The sequence below is a fragment of the Mobula hypostoma genome, chromosome 7 (genome assembly GCF_963921235.1).
Source record: "Mobula hypostoma chromosome 7, sMobHyp1.1, whole genome shotgun sequence".
Classification (NCBI taxonomy): Eukaryota; Metazoa; Chordata; class Chondrichthyes; order Myliobatiformes; family Myliobatidae; genus Mobula; species Mobula hypostoma.
The window spans coordinates 89048419-89064260 of record NC_086103.1 but is presented as its reverse complement, the minus strand read 5'-3'; the positions used below and the strand labels follow the sequence as shown (position 1 = coordinate 89064260).

Here is a 15842-nt window from a genome sequence, read left to right as displayed (position 1 = left end):
TCAGAGTCTTCTGTGGTCGGGTGCTTCCAATGGTGCTGCATCGGCAAGTTTGTGGTGCTTGGAGGTTCACAGCAGGGAGAGTTTCTCCCTTCTACCGTCTGCGTGAGATGATGGGGCTATCGGGACTTTGAGACTTTTTTTTACCGTGCCCATGGTCTGTTCTTTATCAAATTACGGTGTTGCTTTGCACTGTTGTAACTATATATTATAATTATGTGGTTTTGTCAGTTTTAGTCTTGGTTTGTCCTGTGTTTCTTGTGATATCATTCTGAAGGAACATTGTATCATTTTTTAATGCATGCATTTCTAAATGACAATAAACGAGAACTGAGTGTCCTCATAATCATAATCTATTCTAATCTGAAAAAATATTTGAAATGAAATAGTAATTTTGTTTTTCTTTCCACTCATGCTACCTGACCTGTTAACTACTTACAGCATTTCCAGCTGAGCAAAGTTAGCTGAAGTACTGAATGTTTGAAAAGATGCGGGTGTCTTCCACCCTGGTGGTGTGGTTCTTCAGGCTTCTATCTCTTCTGCCTGATGATAGGGACAAGAAGAGGGCATAGTGGACCTCATTCATGATAGATCTGGACCCAGTTTAGTCTGATCTTTCCAGAATTTACAGCTGATGCAGTAGATGTAGTGTGCTTGGATTTTCAGAAGGCCTTTGACAAGGTGCCGCACATGAAGCTGCTGAGCAAGATAAGAGCCCGTGGGAGTTACCAGCATGGGTGGAGCATTGGCTGATCGACATAAAACAGAGAGTGGGAATAAAGGGATCCTATTCTGGCTGGCTGCCGGTTACTGGTGGAACTCCACAGTGGTCAGTGTTGGGACTGCTGCCTTTTACGATGTATGTCAATATGGTTATATGTCAGTGCTTTGGACTATGGGATTAATGGATTTGTGGCTAAATTTGCTGATAATACAAAGATAGGTGGAGGAGCAGGTAGTGTTGAGGAAACACAGTGCCTGCAGAGAGACTTAGATAGTTTAGGGGAATGGACAAAGAAGTGGCAAATGAAACACAATGTTGGAAAGGGTATGGAAGAAATAAATGGGCAGACTATTATTTAGATGGGGAGAGAATTGAAAATAGAGAGATGCAAAGGGACTTGGGAGTCCTTCTGCAGACTACCCTAAAGGTTAACCTCCAGGTTGAGTTGGTGGAGAAGGCGGCAAATGCAATGTTGGCATTCATTTCTAGAGGTATAGAATATAAGAACAGGGATGTGATGTTGAGGCTCTATAAGGCACTCGTGAGACCACACTTGGAGTATTGTGTGCAGTTTTGGGCTCCTTATTTTAGAAAGGATATACTGACATTGGAGAGGGTTCTGAGAAGATTCAGGAGAATGATTCCAGGAATGAAAGGGTTACTGTATGAGGAATGTCTGGCAGCTCTTGGGCTGTATTCCCTGGAGTTCAGAAGAATGAGGGGGGAATCTCATAGAAACATTCCGAGTGTTAAAAGGCCTGAACAGATTAGATATGGCAAATTTATTTCCCATGGTAGGGGAGTTCAGGACAAGAGAGTATGACTTCAGGATTGAAGGACATCCATTTAGAAGAGAGATGCGGAGAAATTACTTAAGTCAGAGGATGGTAAATCTGTGCAATTCGTTGTACGAGCGGCTGTGGCCAAGTCACTGGGTGCATTTAAGGCAGAAATAGGTAAGTTCTTGATTAGTCAGGGCATCAAAGGGAATGGGGAGAAGGCAGGGGAGTGGGGATAACTGGAAGAATTGGATCAGTCCATGATTGAATGGCAGAGCAGACTTCATGAGCCGAATGGCCTACTTCTGCTCCTATACAGTATCTTATGGTCTTAAGATAGACAAGTCCCCTAGTCCTGATGGATTGCATCCCAGGGTTCTGAATGAAATGGCAGAAGTTACAGTAGAGGCTTTGGTGATATTTAACCAAAGTTCTCTGGACTCTGGGCAGGTCCTGGCGGATTAAAAGACAGTGAATGTCACGCTTAAGGCTATCATTAAAGAAGAAATAGCAAGGCATCTGGAAAGAAATAGATCCATCAGGCAGACGCAGCATGGACTCAGCAAAGGCAGGTCCTGTTCGACAAACTTACTGGAGTTCCTCGAGGATATAATGAGCACGGTAGATCAAGTGAAACAGATGGATTTCCAGAAGGTGTTTGATGAGGTGCCGCATAAAAGACATCCATAAGATAAAGATGCATAGACTTGGGGGTGATGTATTAGCAGGGATAGAAGATTGATTAGCTAATAGAAAACAGAGAGTTGGGCTACATGGGTGTTACTCTGGTTGGCAATCAGTGGACAGCAGTGTGCTGCAGGGGTCGGTGCTGGGCCCGCAACTGTTCATGATATACATTGACGATCTAGAACAGGGACTGAGTGTAGTGTGCCTAAGTTTGCTGATGATACTAAATTCAGTGGAAAAGCAAATTCTGCAGAAGATACGGAGAGTCTGCAGAGAGATATAGATAGTTTAAGTGAGTGGGTAAGGGTGTGGGAGATGGAGTACAATGTTAGTAAATGCGAGGTCATCCACTTTGGAAGGAAGAATGAAAGAGCAGATTATTATTTAAATGGTAAAAAATTGCAGCATGCTGGTGTGCAGAGGGACTTGGGAGTGCTTGTGTATGAATCACAAAAGGTTGGTTTGCAGATGCAGCAGGTTATCAAGAAGGCAAATGGAATGTTGGCCGTCATTGCTAGAGGGATTGATTTCAACAGCAGGGAGCTTATGCTGCAACTGTACAGGGTACTGGTGAGGCCGCACCTGGAGTACTGTGTGCAGTTCCGGTCTCCTTACTTGAGGAAGGATATACTGACTTTGGAGGTGGTGCAGAGGAGGTTCACCAGGTTGATTCCAGAGATGAGAGGGTTAGACTATGAGAAGAGATTGAGTCACCTGGGACTGTACTTGCTGGAATTCAGAAGAATGAATGGAGATCTTATAGAAACATATAAAATTATATGTTAATTTTATATTAATAGATAAGATTAATAGGATAGATAAGATAGAGGTAGGAAAGTTGTTTCCACTGAATTGAATTGAATTGACTTTATTTCTCACATCCTTCACATACATGAAGAGTAAAAATCTTTTCATTACATCTCCATCTAAATGTGCAATATGCTATTTATGGTAAATTGTAATAAATAGCAGTGGTAAATAGTAAGTACAACAGGACAGTCAATATAGCATAGAAATACAATGGTATCAGCGTGAATTAATCAGTCTGATGGCCTGGTGGAAGAAGCGGTTGCGCAGTCTGTTGTTCCTGGTTTTTATGCTGCAGTACCGTTTCCCGGATGGTAGCAGCTGGAACACTTAGTGGTTGGGATGATTCCGGTCCCTAAAGATCCTTCAGGCTCTTTTTACGTCCTTTCTCTGTTAATGTCCTGAATCATGGGAAGTTCACATCTACAGATGCGCTGGGCTGTCCGCACCACTGTCCGCAGAGTCCTACGATTGAAGGAATTACACTTCCCATACCAGACAGTGATGCAGCCAGTCAGGATGCTCTCAATTGTCCCTGTAGAAAGTCCTTAAGATTTGGGGACTCATGCCAAACTTCTTCAACCGTCAGAGGTGAAAGTGGCGCTGTTGTGTCTTTTTGCCAAACAGCCGGTATGTAAAAACCACATGATATCCTTGGTGATGTGTATGCCGAGGAACTTAATGCTGTTCACCCTCTCAACCTTACATCCATTGATGTCAATAGGGGCTAGCCTGTCTCCATTCCTCCTGTAGTCCACAACCAACTCCTTTGTTTTTGCAACATTGAGGGAGAGGTTGTTTTCTTGACACCACTATGTCAGGGCGATGACTTCCTCCCTCTAGGCTGCCTCATTATTATTTGAGCTAAGGTCAATCAACGTAGTATTGTCAGCAAATTTAATTAACTGATTGGAGCTCTGGGTTGCATGGGTCTACGGAGAGTAAAGACTACAGCCCTGAGGGGCTCCTGTGTTGAGGGTTAGAGGGGTGGAGGTGAGGGAGCCCACTCTTACCACCTGCCAGCGACCTGACAGGAAGTCCAGGATCCAGCTACACAAGTCAGGGTGAAGGCTGAGGTCTCTGAGCTTCTTGTCGAGCCTGGATGGAACAATGGTGTTGAATGCTGAACTGTAGTCCAAGAACAGCATTCTCACATAAGCATCCTTCTTTTCCAGATGTGTAAGGACAGTAGGTAGAGCAGTGGCTATTGCGTCATCTGTCAATCGGTTGTGTCGGTAGGCGAATTGTAGGGGTCCAGTGTGGGTAGCAGTATGCTGCAGATATAGTCCTTGACCAGCCTCTCAAAGCATTGTTTATTATTGAGATGAGTGCAACAGGATGCCAGTCATTCAAGCATGTTCAGACTGGTAGGTGAGACTAGAATTAGGGGACATAGCCTCCAGATTCAGGGAGTAGATTTAAGACGGAGATGAGGAGGAACTACTTTTCCCACAGAGTGGTGAATCTGTGGAATTCTCTGCCCAATGAAGCAGTGGAGGCTACCTCAGTAAGTATACTTAAGACAAAGTTGGATAGATTTTTGCATAGTAGGGGAATTAAGGGTTATGGGGAAAAGGCAGGTAGGTGGAGATGAGTCCATGGCCAGATCAGCCATGATCTTATTGAACGGCAGAGCAGGCTCGATGGGCCAGATGGTCTAGTCCTGCTCCTATGTTCTGGTGTTGTTATCAGACACACTTTGATATGCCTCCATTAAAAAGAGCTTTATACTTTCGTTGTATATTGGCCATTGTTGAGATTAGAATCGCACACTCTTGCATCGTCAACAACATTCTGCTTTCAGCTATTGGCTACGATAAGGATTAGACAACAACTGTAAAATATGCTGTTAATACTTGCAGAAGTATGTTGCCCATGAATCACAAAGAATGCTTAATAGAATAAAACAAAATGAGAACATCTGTAGTCAATTCAATGAAAATCACTGTTTATAGAGTTTGTCTTTGATTCAGCAAAACAGTTACAGTTAATTAATATAACCTTTAGCAAAGTGACAGCTTTGATAGCTGAGGACACATGCAGAATAAATCTACATAGATGATTTAAGATTCTTAGATTGTTTTATATCCCTGATTTATAGCTCTAGCAATAATTATTTGCATGCAATATGCTTTTCAAACAATGCAGCCACAGAACATACTAGAGACTAGGTGAGGGTCAATAAATGGCTGAAGGAACAGTGGGGGAAGGAGTGTTCAAGTTACTGGACAGTGGCAGTGAGGGAACTGGGCTGTAGCTGAACTAGCAGAGCCACAATAAAAGGATGAGTGTGAGCTGGCAGGTGATAGGTGAACCCAGGTGAGGGGCAAAGCAGGTGATAGGGAATGATGTCAGAAACCAGGAGGCAAAACACGGAAGAGGAAAACAACAGAAGAAAGAAGAACTGGGTAGGATAGAAGACCATGGAATTAAAAAAAAAAGGAGGTGGTGTTGTGTATATAATATTTAAGTAATAGTAGAATAATGTTGTAAATATATAGTTTGATTAAGCATTCTTTGCTGTTGGCATTCATAACAGTGAAATACAGCAACCTGCAAGTTACATTGGGCTTGTATGTGGTAGAAACAGGAGGGGCAGCATTGTGAGATTATGACCTTCTGAGACAAGTACAACTTGATTGGAGATCCATCCATCACTTAAATGTCACATCCCTTGCAATAAAGGCAACTAAAAGTGAATTAAGAATGGTACTGGATGATACCACAGCAGGATGGCATTGGAAAACTCCAATATATCAAGGGTAAACTAATGCTAAATGAAAATGCCATGCCCATGTTTTGCAAAGCCCAGCCAGTTCCTTGTATCTTCCATGATAAAGTAGCTAGTGAGCTAAATCGCAAGGAAGGTGAAGGAATTCTTTCTGAAGTTTTGTGTGGTGTCCATGGGTAACATCAGTGGTTCCAGGATCCAAGAAGAATAGGTCCGTTAGAATCTAAAGTGATTTTAAGGTCACCATCAACCCAGTATTGAAAGTAGATCAATGCCCTCTGCCCAGGATAGAGGATATCATTGCAGACCTTTCTGGAAGGAGACTTCAGCAAAGTGGACTTAGCTAAGGCCTACCTACAGATGGATATGGATAAAAGAGTCCAGTGTGTTTCTTACCATAAACACTCACAAAGAGCTTTATTTCTATCATAGACTTATTTTTGAAGTGTGAGGTGGCTTTCTAAAAGACAAAGGAAATGGTGATGTCAGACACTGTATTCACACATTATGATCCGCATCATCTAGTGAAGCTTGCCATGCACTGTTCAGGCTGCCAACACATCCAGGAGAAAGATGTCCAGAGCTGTCAGAACCACTTCTTGCAGTCCCAGAGTCAACTCCTGCAACTACCACAGAGGAGACCCTATTACCAGAGATTGTTTCTCAGCCACAAGTCTCACCTGTCAAGCTGAGAGACCTCCACCCACCACCCCATCCTGTTAGGAATGACATTATCCCACGAGAATAAAATACCCTCCACAGTGAATAAATTCTTTGGCCTGAATGGGACAATTTAAAATTTACTATGCTGTAGATGTCTGTCTATAAGTATGCTGTCAATATATATAAACACACACACACACGTATATATGTGTGTGTCTGGGTGTGACTGTGTATAAGTTGAGATGCATTTGATATTGATTTGGAGTTTATAGTTAAGCAGGCCCAAGGCAGAAGGAGATGGGTTATTAACTTCAAATGTTACATGCACATGCAGTTCAACTATTTGAGTGATTATGCAGAAAGTTTGAAGTTAATAACTCATCTCCTTCTACCTGAACTTATCAATCACCCCTGCTGTGGACCACTTTCTGGAGGTCCAAGGCACCGACTTCTACAAAGAAGGGATCCGTATGCTCCACGACTGCTGGACTAAGTGTGTAAATGTAGGAGGGGACTATGTTGAAAAATAAATGTGCTAGGTTTTCTAAAACTGACTCCTTCTACCTTAGGCCAAGAACTTATCAATCACCCCTCGTAATATTTCAAGCAACACACACAAAATGCTGGTGGAACGCAGCAGGCCAGGCAGCACGTATAGGAAGAGGTAAAGTCGACGTTACGGGCCAAGACCCTTCGTCAGGACTAACTGAAAGAAGAGATAGTAAGAGATTTGAGAGAGGGGTGGGGGAGAGGGAGATCTGAAATGATAAGAGAAGACAGGAGGGGGAGGGATGGAGCTAAGAGCTGGACAGTTGATTGGCAAAAGGGATACGAGGCTGGAGAAGGGAGAGGATCTTGGGACGGGAGGAGAGGGAGAAAGAAAGGGGGAGGGGAGCCCAGAGGAAGATGGAGAGCAGGCAAGGAGTTATATTGAGAGGGACAGAGAGAAAAAAGAGAGAGAAAAAAGGGGGAAGCATAATAAATAAATAAACAAACAAACAAATAAATAAATACATAGATAAATAAACAAATAAGGGATGGGGTAAGAAGGGGAGGAGGGGCATTAACAGAAGTTAGAGAAGTCAATGTTCATGCCATCAGGTTGGAGGCTACCCAGACGGAATATAAGGTGTTGTTCCTCCATCCTGAGTGTGGCTTCATCTTTACAGTAGAGGAGGCCGTGGATAGACATATCAGAATGGGAATGGGACGTGGAATTAAAATGTGTGGCCACTGGGAGATCCTGCTTTCTCTGGCGGACAGAGCGTAGGTGTTCAACAAAATGGTCTCCCAGCCTGCATCGGGTCTCGCCAATATATAGAAGGCCGCACCGGGAGCACCGGACACAGTATATCACCCCAGCCGACTCACAGGTGAAGTGTCGCCTCACCTGGAAGGACTGTCTGGGGTCCTGAATGGTGGTAAGGGAGGAAGTGTAAGAGCATGTGTAGCACTTGTTCCGCTTACAAGGGTAAGTGCCGGGAGGGAGATCAGTGGGGAGGGATGGGGGAGACGAAAGGATAAGGGAGTTATGTAGGGAGCGATCCCTGTGGAAAGCAGAAAGGGGGGGTGGGAAAGATGTGGTGGGATCCCGTTGGAGGTGGCAGAAGTTACGGAGAATTATATGTGGGACCCGGAGGCTGGTGGAGTGGTAGGTGAGGACAAAGGAACCCTATCCCTAGTGGGGTGGTGGGAGGATGGGGTGAGGCCTACCTGGCCTGCTGCGTTCCACCAGGATTTTGTGCGTGTTGCTTGAATTTCCAGCATCTGCAGGTTTCCTCATGTTTGCATCATAATATTTCAGTAAGATTTGAGTAATATTGTAAATATATTGTTTGATTATGCATTTTTGTTGTTTAAATAATGCATTGCATACTAAATGTAAAAGTATGTAAATGGCATACGCCATTACTCCACCATGTTATATGTACTCACCTTGCTTAAAGCAAAAACAAAGTTAGACACGTTATTCATGGCTTTGTCATTTTCTTTTGATTCATTTAATGTTTTGGAGTTACAAAACGTAACAGGTGGGAAAAATGCTTTAACAGATATGTAAAAAGACACAATTTAGATGTCAGTGTCAGTCCATTACAGTCAGAAATGACAGAATTCATAAAGGGGATCAGGGAATCGGCAGAGTAAGTAACAAATACTTTCACGATGTCTTCACAGAAGAAGACACAAGTAGTATTCCAGAAATGTTACTGACAATCTAATGAAGGGAAGGAACTAAAAGAATTAGTATCAGTAGGAAAAGTGCTGGAGAATCTGATGGGGCTGAACGCGGATAAATCTCCAAGGCTGACACTCTGCATCTCACAGCACTAAATGAGGACGCTGTGGAAATGATGAAGGCATTGGTTATGGCTTTCCAGCGTTCTAAATGTGACTTTTCTACAGACTGCCAAATCTGCCAAAAGGTAAAACTGCGATAGAGCAGTGGAATGTAATTTAAAAAACAGACAATTGGTATCACAGGGGCGTAAAATTTCTGGCCACCAAAAGAGAATCAGGGGAACCTAAAAAGTGAGGTTGTCCATAAGAGTCTAGTTGCTGAACTGAAAATCATGGAATTGAAGACCAATTTCTGGTTAAATGGCAGAGCAATCAGCAGGCATAACGAGCAGCAAGGCAGAATGATAATTATGGTATTCCACAAGATAGCCCACAACTATTCATTATATTTAAAAATGCCTTGGATAAATGGACAAATATGTAGCTCGAAAGATGTGACATTGCATTTAGTGTATAAGGAAAGTTTATATTACAGGGGTAGTAATAACAAATCAATGAAACATAAGAATTTACAGTACATCCAGTTTTCAAATATGCTGCTTAGAAGAGATGACCCAGAGGATGGTGAATCTGAATGCACTTCCACAATGGCTGTGGATGCGAAGTCTTTGGGTATATTTAAAGAGGAGGTTGATAGGTTCTTGATAAGCAAGAGTGTCAAAGGTTACAGGGAGAAGGCAGGAGATTTGGGTGGAGATGGATAATAAATCAGCCATGAAAAAATGGCAGAACAGACTTGAAGAGAGGAATTGCCCAATTCTGCTCCCATGTCTTGTGGCCTTAAAACAATCTCTCAGTGCCAGTTATGAGCTGAAATATTAACAGTTTCCATCTCCATGGATGTTGCCTGACCTGCTGAGTGTTTCCAGCATTCACTGCTTTGTTTCAGATTCCCAAAATTTATGAGGATTGGTCTGCTAGAGCCAGTATGGGTCTCATGGGCTGAATGGCTTCCTGCTATTCTGTATTATACTGGTAGTTAGGGTATGTGTACAGACAGTAGATTGGTGTATGGAGGGGTACTGGTAGTTAGGGTATGTGTACAGACAGCAGATTGGTGTATGGAGGGGTACTGGTAGTTAGGGTATGTGTACAAACAGCAGAATTGGTATATGGAGGGGTACTGGTAGTTAGGGTATGTGTACAAACAGCAGAATTGAGAACCTTGACTGCTGCAGGCTGAAACATGTTTTACTACTATTTTCTCTAAACAAGCCAGGATATCAGAAACATAATCAGCAAGTGAGATCAGGAGTCAGCCTGACTATGCTTGGATACTCCACTGCAGCTCACTGAACCTCACACAGTGCAAAAATAAATTACTTACTTTCAAGAAGAGGCCTGGAGATAGAGAATCTCTAGTGATGCAAGTGTTGTAGCTGTTATTCAGGCTTAAAAGTAATCGGTGTTACTTGATTAAATTGTGACTTAAAGAGCAGTGATCTAGCATTTTGTAAAACCACATGTATGCTTTTGAATTTGCATAAAGCAGGAACCACACAATAAATAGTCAAAGCACATCTAACTCTTACACTTCTGGTTTAAAATAAGATGAAACTAATTCAGAATTTTCTTTCATAACTGAAGTTGCTTATGCTTAAGCCAGTATGAAGACTAGAGTTAACAACACACAAGTTTTACAACAATTATTCTGAAAGATATTTGGATTAACCTCCAATGATCCTGAAATATTAACTTTGCCTTACCTCAGCCCAGCATACTGACTACAGCACTTGCTATGTTTATAATAATAATGACTATTTATAGAGCTCTTTGCATACAGACAATGTTGTTCAAAGTGCTTTACAATGGGATAAAGTGAAAACTGAAAGTAAAAGACAAAAATGAAGTTAATTAAAAACAAGGTTAAATAAATAGGTTTTGAGCTAGCATTTAAGCGTCAACTGAGTCTGCATCCCTTATAGTTTTAGGTACTGAGTTCCACAGTTAGGAGTGTAGTTCAAAACAGCTGACCTGCCAATTATTTTTTGAGGGAGTTTGTTTAAATTTAAGAGACCAGCGGAGGAAGACCCGAAAGTCGAGCAGAATTATATGATGGAAGTGAATCTGTGATGTATTCCGGTTCCAGACCATTAAGAGTTTTAAAAGTAAGTGCCACCCTCACTCCAAGTCCACTCCATCCGGCGGTCTACCAACTTCCTCCACTTGTGTCTTCTCTCCTCATCTGTCCCTGGCAAAAGACCGTGAAAATCTCTCTTCCAGACTCACAAGAACAACGGCATTCCAAACCCCGTTATCTCTAGTCATAACCCAAACGTTGCTGCTACAGAGAAGCCATTACATTATCAGTGAAACCTTACAGCATGTTACATAAGTAAGAGAACTTTAAAATAAATTCTAAAAGACACAGGAAACTAATGCAGAGTAGTTAGGATAGAGTGTGATATGTTCCCACATCCTGGTTTTAGATCAATTCTAGCAGTGGTGTTCTGAATGAGTTGAAGTTTGTCAATAGATTGCTTTGGAAGGCCAGTAAAAAGTGCAATACAGTCATCCAGTGTACTTAATATAAAGGAGTGAATTCATTTTTCAGCATCATTACATGACAGGAACAGGCATATCTTTGCAATATTTTTAAAGTGTAGAAATGCTGTTCTGGTCATTTTCTTTATGCGATCTTAAAATTAAAATCGGAATCCTGGATAACACCCAGGCTGGTTACTTCTTATTTTACATGTGCCTGTTTTATCAAGAAGTTTATTTCTTTTGGCTTTAGGAGAAACTAAATGTATTTCAGTTTTACCTTCATTTAGTTTTAGGAAATTATTACTCATCCATTTGTTTATTACGACTATACCAGAAGTCAGAGAAGATCGGGTGTTATCATCATCAGGCTCAACTGAGATGTACAATTGTGAGTCATCTGCATAACTGGAATTCAAGTTTTTGCTCTCTAATGATGTCTTCTAAAGGGAGCATGTATAAAGACAGGATATATAAAGACAGCATGTATAAAGAAAGAGAGCATGTAGGGGAAAAAGACAGCTTCCCTGAGCAACACCAAAAGGTACATCGTATCTCTTAGAAAATGGCCTCCAAGACAGACAAAAAATTCTCTCCAAGACATATGAACAAAATCAATCAAAGGCACTACCAGAGAGGCCAACCCAGTTCTCAGGGTGATCTAGGAGAACGTGTGGTCAGTTGCGTCAAAGGCAGCACTTAGATCTAGGAGAATTAGAACTGAGACCCTTTTGGCATTAGTGCTCAGCCTAAAGAACTGACAATTTTGGTAAAGGTTGTCTTCATGCTGTGGTTTGCTCTAAAACCTGACTGAAACTTTTCTAGAATGTTGTTCTCATTCAGAAAGTTGTTGAGTTGCACTTTCTCAAGAATGTTGCCCAGGAAGAAAAGATTTGATATTGGCCTATAGTTAGCTAGTACCTCATTATCAAGGTCTGGCTTTTTAAGTAGGGGTTTGGCAGTCACAAGTTTGAAGGATTCTAGAAAAACTGCAGTTTCAAGGGGTGTGTTAATTTTTCTAACACAGTTGAAAACACTGTTAAAAGAGTCCTTAAAAGTGTGATAGGTACAGGATTGAGACAGCAAATAGACTGTTTACACTTTGATACAAAAAGTACACAAAAATTACCCGAGATAGTGTATCAGATAGTGAGACATTAATAATATTTAACTCTTTTGTCATTAGTAAGTTAAGTGTATTATACAGAATGAGAATTTAATCGGATGCTTTACCTACATTCTAAAAGACTGCTTTTAGCTCACTTGATGTTGCTGTCAAATGCAGGTCATCTGTGAACAACTTTAGAAGAAAAATACAAAAGCAGAAATAATCTAAAAGTTAATAGAACCAGGTGGTCTTTTCCATGGCATCTCCAAGGTCAGGTTTTAAAACAAGGTCAAATTAAGAACAAGGTCATTTCCACCACCGTTGCTGGCAGTGCATTACACCCACCACATTACACTGAGAGTCAGTGTGGAAAACTTACCTCTGAAATCCCCCTTGTACCTACCTCCAAGCACCTTAAAACTATGCCCCCTCGCGATAGCCATTTCAGCCCTGGGAAAAAGCCTCTGACTATACACACAATCAATGCCTCTCATCATCTTATACACCTCTATCAGATCACCTCTTATCCTCCGTCGCTCCAAGGAGAAAAGGCCAAGTTCACTCAACCTGTTTTCATAAGGCATGCTCTCCAATCCATGCAGCATCCTTGTAAATCTTCTCTGCACTCTCTCCATATCATCCACATCCTTCCTGTAGTGAGGTGACCAGAACTGAACATAGTACTCCAAGTGGGGCCTGACCAAGGTCTTATATAGCTGTAACATTACCTCACGGCTCTTGAACTCAATCCCATGGTTCATGAAGGCCAACGTATCATACATAGTCACAGTCATAGTCATACTTTATTGATCCCGGGGGAAATTGGTTTTCGTTACAGTTGCACCATAAATAATAAATAGTAATAGAACCATAAATAGTTAAATAGTAATATGTAAATTATGCCAGGAAATTATGAAATAAGTCCAGGACCAGCCTATTGGCTCAGGGTGTCTGACCCACCAAGGGAGGAGATGTAAAGTTTGATGGCCGCAGGCAGGAATGACTTCCTACGACGCTCTGTGCTGCATCTCGGTGGAATGAGTCTCTGGCTGAATGTACTCCTGTGCCCACCCAGTACATTATGTAGTGGATGGAAGACATTGACCAAAATGGCATGCAACTTGGACAGCATCCTCTTTTCAGACACCACCATCAGAGAGTCCAGTTCCATCCCCACAACATCACTGGCCTTACGAATGAGTTTGTTGATTCTGTTGGTGTCTGCTACCCTCAGCCTGCTGCCCCAGCACATAACAGCAAACATGATTGCACTGGCCACCACAGACTCGTAGAACATCCTCAGCATCGTCTGGCAAATGTTAAAGGACCTCAGTCTCCTCAGGAAATAGAGACGGCTCTGACCCTTCTTGTAGACAGCCTCAGTGTTCTTTGACCAGTCCAGTTTATTGTCAATTCATATCCCCAGGTATCTGTAATCCTCCACCATGTCCACACTGACCCCCTGGATGGAAACAGGGGTCACCGGTACCTTAGCTCTCCTCAGGTCTACCACCAGCTCCTTAGTCTTTTTCACATTAAGCTGCAGATAATTCTGCTCACACCATGTGACAAAGTTTCCTACCATAGCCCTGTACTCAGCCTCATCTCCCTTGCTGATGCATCCAACTATGGCAGAGTCATCAGAAAACTTCTGAAGATGACAAGACCCTGTGCAGTAGTTGAAGTCTGAGGTGTAAATGGTGAAGAGAAAGGGAGACAAGACAGTCCCCTGTGGAGCCCCAGTGCTGCTGATCACTCTGTCGGACATACAGTGTTGCAAGCACACGTACTGTGGTCTGCCAGTCAGGTAATCAAGGATCCATGACACCAGGAAAGCATCCACCTGCATCACTGTCAGCTTCTCCCCCAGCAGAGCAGGCCTGATGGTGTTGAACGCATTGGAGAAGTCAAAAAACATGGCCCTCACAGTGCTCGCTGGCTTGTCCAGGTGGGCGTAGACACGTAGATACGCCTTCTTAACAACATTGTCAACATTGTCAGCAGCGTTGAGTATCCTATGGACACAAACCCTGATATTTCTGAACCTCCACACTGCCAAGTGTCTTACCATTAGTATTATATTCTGACTTCAGATTTGGCCTCCCAAAATGAACCACTTCACACTTATCTGGGTTGAACTCTATTCGCCACTTCTCAACCCAGTTCTGCATCCTATCAATGTCCCACTGTAAACTCTGACAACCCTCCAGACTATCCACAACACCCCCAACTTTTGTGTCATCAGAAAACTTACTAACCCACCCTTCTACTTCCTCATCCAGGTCATCTATAAAAATCACAAAGAGGAATGGTCCCAGAACAGATCCCGGTGGAACACCACTGATCACTGACCTCATGCAGAATATGAACCATCTACAACCACAACTTTGCCTTCTGTGAGCAAGTCAATTCTGGATCTACCAAGCAATGTTTCCTTGGATCCCATGCCTCCTTACTTTCTGAATGCACCTTACAGAGGGAACCTTATTCAAGCCTGAACTTGGAAATTACTTTTGACATATGCTTCTAAACATAGAAAACATAGAAAATAGGTGCAGGAGTAGGCCATTCGGCCCTTCGAGCCTGCACCACCATTTATTATGATCACGGCTGATCATCCAACTCAGAACCCTGCACCAGCCTTCCCTCCATACCCCCTGATCCCCGTAGCCACAAGGGCCATATCTAACTCCCTCTTAAATATAGCCAATGAACTGGCCTCAACTGTTTCCTGTGGCAGAGAATTCCACAGATTCACCACTTTCTGTGTGAAGAAGTTTTTCCTAATCTCAGTCTTAAAAGGCTTCGCCTTTATCCTCAAACCGTGACCCCTCGTTCTGGACTTCCCCAACATCGGGAACAATCTTCCTGCATCTAGCCTGTTCAATCCCTTTAGGATTTTATACGTTTCAATCAGATCCCCCCTCAATCTTCTAAATTCCAACGAGTACAAGCCTAGTTCATCCAGTCTTTCTTCATATGAAAGTCCTGCCATCCCAGGAATCAATCTGGTGAACCTTCTTTGTACTCCCCCTATGGCAAGGATGTCTTTCCTCAGATTAGGGGACCAAAACTGCACACAATACTCCAGGTGTGGTCTCACCAAGACCTTGTACAACTGCAGTAGTACCTCCCTGCTCCTGTACTCGAATCCTCTTGCTATAAATGCCAGCATACCATTCGCCTTTTTCACCGCCTGCTGTACCTGCATGCCCACTTTCAATGACTGGTGTATAATGACACCCAGGTCTCGTTGCACCTCCCTTTTTCCTAATCGGCCACCATTCAGATAATAATCTGTTTTCCTATTTTTGCCACCAAAGTGGATAACTTCACATTTATCCACATTAAATTGCATCTGCCATGAATTTGCCCACTCACCCAACCTATCCAAGTCACCCTGCATCCTCTTAGCACCCTCCTCACAGCTAACACTGCTGCCCAGCTTCGTGTCATCCGCAAACTTGGAGATGCTGCATTTAATTCCCTCATCCAAGTCATTAATATATATTGTAAACAACTGGGGTCCCAGCACTGAGCCTTGCGGTAGCCCACTGGTCACTG

The 15842-nt window shown here is 42.7% G+C and overlaps 1 protein-coding gene across 4 annotated transcripts in view; it reads right to left on the bottom strand.

Moving 5' to 3' along the window:
* LOC134348977 (serine/threonine-protein kinase 32A-like) overlaps positions 1 to 15842 on the bottom strand; it is a 343099-nt gene that overhangs the window by 168497 nt on the left and 158760 nt on the right. The window lies entirely within an intron of this gene.